The 5342-nt window shown below is 50.1% G+C and overlaps 1 non-coding gene across 1 annotated transcript; it reads left to right on the forward strand.

The window, feature by feature from the left end:
- Window positions 1–305: 305 nt before the first annotated feature.
- On the forward strand, window positions 306–378 carry TRNAR-CCU. Its single transcript has one exon. It is a non-coding gene; the product is annotated as a tRNA-Arg (tRNA).
- Window positions 379–5342: the final 4964 nt, after the last annotated feature.

A 5342-nucleotide genomic window follows, 5' to 3' on the forward strand; every position in this document is an offset into this window, starting at 1 on the left:
AGCCTGAGCCAGCAGGAAGATCTTCAATCAAAGGAACTAAGTACATCTCTTATAAGTTGTGGCAGGAGAGTTGGCTTGGGACAGTCCAAACCCATGTGGCAGCATGGAGGCCTACCTCACGGAGACCTGTTCTGAAATTCCTCTCTCTGCCTGATTTCAAACAAGGCCTTAGACCCAGGGCCCAACACCCAAAGGAAGTGCTTAGACATCAAGGTCCTGACACTAATGTAGAGCTACCCACCTGTCCTGCTGAGGCCATTCCACTTAGAATCATAGAAAAGTATGCTCCCAGTTAGTCATAAAGAGCCCCAGTGGCCTAATGGATAAAGCACTCGCCTCCTAAGCCAGGGATTGTGGGTTCAAGTCCCATCTGGGGTGACAATCAGTACTTATGGCTGGAAGGGATCTCAAGAGGTCATCTGTTTCACTCTCTTTTTTCAAAGTAGGACCATCCACACCTAGATTAACCCAATGAAGACTATGTCTAGCTGGGTCTTAAAAGCCTTCAAGGATGGAGATTTCACAACGTCTGTGGGTAGCCTGTTCTAGTACTTTACTACCCTCCTAATGAGAAAGTTTTTCCTAATATCTAACCTAAGCTTCCCTTGCTGAAACTTGAGACCATTGCTCCTTGTTCTGTCATCTGCCACCACTGAGAACTGTCAAACTCTATCCTTTTTGGAATCACCCTTCATGTAGTTGAAAGCTGCTATTAAATTCCTCCTCAGTCTTCTCTTCTCCAGACTGAATAATCACTGGCCCCTCAACCTGTCTTCAGAACTCATGTGCCCCAGCCCCTAACCGTTTTTGTTGTGGAGGGTCCCAAAACTGGACACAGTACTCCAGATGTGGCCTCACCAGTGCTGAATAGAGGGGAAGAATCACTTCCTTCAATCTGCTGGCAACACTCCTACTAATGTAGCTCAGTATGCTGTTAGCCTTCTTGGCAACTAGGGTACACTGTTGGCTCATATTCAACTTATTGGCACTCCTTGAGGTGATCAGTGATGCTTTTCAAATTGATTGGTCAGCATGAAACAACACTTGGCCTTGATTGATGCTAGCAGGTGAGGTCAAGGGGGCTATTTAAGGCAGAGGCTCTGCAGGAAGGAGGGGAGCCATACTGGGGAACATGGAGTAAACATACAACCTCTGGAGCTCTTCTAGGCTCCAGATAAACATGTGAGTAACTTGCCTGAAACTTATCTAAAAATACAGCTTACTGTAATGTAGAAGCGTGACAAAAGACTACCTACCTAGCCATACTGTTTGCTCTGGGTTATTCTTTGATACTTCCCTATCCTAAGCCTACCCTCTTTAACCAATAAAGCTCTCTACTATAACAAGAATGATGGATTTGCCCAGGTGAGGGATTGGGGCATGCCTTTAAGCTCCCTATGCATGCTGACTAAGGGAGGCTACGTTTTGTGCTTCAGGCTAACGGAAGCACCCTAAGTTCTCGCAGTGGGTCAAGCAACCTCAAGGTCTACAAGGCCTGTGAATCTTGGAGGTCACGCGGCCCAAATAAAGATCAGACCCCTGGGTGGTGGCAGTGGTACCCTAGGATTGCAGGTGTGCTCCAGGAAGGGGGTTGGCCAGATGTGAGGTGCCCCAGGGGAGGCACTTGGAGCTTGGTAGGGGGTTTACAGTGAGGTGAGTGGCTCAACACAGGAGCACCCCCTACTAGCCCACCACAGACCTTGCCTATGAAGACAAAGGCATTGAGTATTTCAGCCTTTTCCTCATCATCTGTCACTAGTTTGCCTCCCCCATTCAGTAAGGGACCCACACTTTCCCTGATCCTCCTTGTGTTGCTGACCTAGTTGTAGAAACCCTTCTTGTTACCCTTCACATCCCTTGTTAGCTGCAACTCCAATTGGGCTCTGGCCTTCCTGATTTCATCTCTGCATGTCCAAGCAACACTCTTACATTCCTCCCTAGTCATTTATCCAAGTTTACACTTCTTGTAAGCTTCCTTTTTGTGTTTTAGCTCACTGAAGAGTTTGCTAAACCAAGCTGTCTTCTGCCATACTTGCTGGTCTTTCTGCACATTGGGATGATTTGTTCCTGTGCCCTCAGGTTTCTTTCAAATAGAACCAGCTCTCCTGGACTCCTTTCCCCCTCAGCCTGGCCTCCCAGGGGATCCTGCCCATCAGATTCCTGAGTTGACAGAAGGCTGGAGTGGTGAGGCAGAGGAAGCCTGTTTAGCAGGGCTGTGCAAAATTTCAGCAGCTGTTTCATTTTGGAGATGTTTCAGCCTGTTTTGGCACCCAAAACACTGAATCTGAAATGAAACGGAGGGCTTCAAAACATGCCCAAAATGAAACAAAACCATCCAAAATGTTTCAAATGTTTCTGATGTTTTGGAGCGGGCTTGCAGGGAAACAGAAACTCGGAAGAGAAAGGGGGAAGGGGGGCTGGGGGAAGGACTGCTCTGATATTGACACTTGTAGCTGACCAGTGTCTGTGATCTGTCCCTGAGGTCCCTTCCAATCCCAGTGCTCTGGGGGAGGGACAGAGAAACGGCATATAAGACTCTGTGTGAAGCCTTTCTGTCCCTTTTGTGAGCTGTCTGTCTGGAAGCAACAGCATGTGAAATGTACTGTGCCTGGCTGCAGTGACTGGCTTCCTAGTCAGTTTCTTTCTAGTCTGTCTTTTTGGAAAGGATTGTATACACACCTTCGCAATATATTACAGATAGAAGATATAGTAAGCAGATAGAAGAAGATATAGTAAGCAGATAGAAGAAGATATAGTATAGTAAAATCAGCAGATAGAAGTTATAGTAAAGACATAGAAGATATTGCAAGCAGATAGAAGACATATTACATACACACATATATTAAACAGATAGAAGATATATTACACAAACACACACACACACACACTTTCCAGCACAGCAAACATTATGAAGCATGCTGGAAAGGCAGGTGCCAGGTCTTCTGGCAGGGGAGTGAAAGGGGGCAGAGGGACAGCTGTAAGTTCCTCCCCTCTCCCCAAAAACTTAGATGCACCTTCTTCCCTAGCAGACATGAGGCTTCTGCTGCTAGCGGCAGCAAAGAGGTGGGAGCATTGTCTGTGCCTGCCTCACCTCCACTAGAAACAGCAGTAATAATAACCCCCAGCACCACCAGCATGACAAGCACCAGCATGACAGTCTCCCACTTCAATTTCAGTTCCCAGAGTGAGCCTCCCAGTGCCAGAGGAGGAGCTGGATCTGGAACCAGGGGAGCTCAGTGCCATTGCCAGGGAAATTCTGGGGAAGGAGGGGGAATCTGAGTTTCTGCTCCACACCCATCAAAGATCCCTCAGAGCCAGGTCTCCTTCTTCAGAAGGCACTGCAGAGGAAGTTGTGGGGGCACTGTGGAGGTGGCTCAGCTTCCCCTGTCATTGTGCCTCTGCCTGCTGAGGAGGGGGATAAGACAGGATCCACACCCGCACCCCAGAAGTGAGGGGGTAGTGTAGTATGGGATCATTTTGAGGTGGCAGATGATCCCACATATGCTATCTGCCAGCACTGCTGATGCAAGACCAGCTGGAGCAAAAATGAGAAACTTTGGCACCATGGGGATGCTGGTGCATATCAGGAGGCACCACCCCTTTGCCCTTGCTCCTCCTCAGCCTGGCACCAGCAGAATCATGCCCAAAGGGAAGTCCCCCTCTTACTCCAAAGCCCCTGTCTCCTAGAAGCAGAGGCAGGCCACCCTGGACCAGTGGGGGAAAGGCGGAGACAAAGGTGGGGGCACATTTCCAAAGCAAGTGAGGTCATCCAGAGCACTGGGGAGATGCTTGCTCTGAATGGCCAGCCCTTCTCCTTAGTTGAGCAGCCAGGGTTCAGGTGGCTCATGGTGCTTGTGGCCCCATCATATCGTGTGCCTGCATGGAACCAAGTGCCCACCTTCAGCAGAATGGTGGTGCCCTCCCTGTATGAGGCATGCAGTGAGTACTTGAGGCAGGAGCTGCACAGGCAGGTCTGCAGGTAGTCTTACACTTCACCTCGGACATGTGGAGCAGCTGGGGTGGAGATCATGCCTACCCCTCCCTCACAGGGCACTGGTGCAATCAGTCAGGTCATCGGTGAGCTCTCCTTCAAGCGGAGGTGATGAGTCCCACATGGCAATAAAGATCATGGGGGCCATGAACCGCATGGTGCAGGAGAGGCTTGTTGGGCAGGGTGAGCTTACCCACAAGTTCATGGTCACAGACAACAGGGTCAATATGGTCAAGGCAGTCCATGATGCCAACTTTGTTGGCATCCACTGTGTGGCACACAAGTTCCACCTTATAGCCAGGGATGCCTTGGAGGAGGACAGAGCTGCCGGTGAGGACACCATCACAACCAGTCAGCTCATTTCAAAAGACAGGAAGGTGGTGGGCTACTTCCACTGGAGCATCAAGGGAAGCAAGATGCTGTGGGACAAACAGGTAGATCTGAGCATCCCCCAGCACAAAATCATTCAGGATGTGGAGACTCAGTGGAACTCCACATACCTGATGCTCATAAAGCTGGTGGAGCAACAGAAGGCCATCTATGAGATAGACTTGCTTGGGGAGATTGGGATTAGCGGCCCCCTTAAGAAAACAGAGTGGGATACCATCTCCCAGATCTTGCTGGTCCTCAAGCCATTCCTTGAGGTCACTGACAGTCCCAGTGCTGGTGATGCCCTCCTTAGCCAGGTGATCCCCATAGTGAGGGAGCTTCAGACCCAAATGGAGAAGTTTCAGGAAATCGATGTTCCTGGCTGGGGCAAGCTGCTGTCACCAGAGGTGCAGGCACTGGTGAAGTGGCTGAAGGAGGGCACCAAGAAACAGCTGGATTTGTTGCGGTCTAGTACGGTCCAGGTGCTGGACCCGAGGATGAAGGGGAGTGTGTGAGCCAGCAAAACCCTGGATCACTGGACAGAGGTGCTGGTGAACAGAGTCAGGGAGGCAGAAGGGCGGAGGTGGAGGGACGTAGAAAAGGGGGATCCACTGTCCCATGCCAGCATGCCATCCACTAGCCAGTTTCCTCCACCACAGGTGCTGCCAAGTGGGCCAAGGGCATGGCTTCCAAGCTGGGATCCAGAGGTACCAGACCCCAGCATTGGGCAGGTAGTGCTGAGGACTTGGTGGCTACTTACCTTGCCAAGGATGTGGAGCCACTTTTTACAGATGAGCCTTTGAACTTCACTTCATCAACTTCCTGGATACAGAAACTCATGTACTCAATATAGACATTGGATTTATGTCACACTACAACCTTCCTGATATCTGACTCCCAAGGAACCTCTCCACTTTTACCTGCTACATCCCCCTTCCCCTCCCCCTCCCAGCCTGTCCCTCACCCCTTCCTCAATTTACAT

Source organism: Alligator sinensis, unplaced genomic scaffold (assembly GCF_000455745.1).
Source record: "Alligator sinensis unplaced genomic scaffold, ASM45574v1 scaffold909_1, whole genome shotgun sequence".
NCBI lineage: Eukaryota > Metazoa > Chordata > Crocodylia > Alligatoridae > Alligator > Alligator sinensis.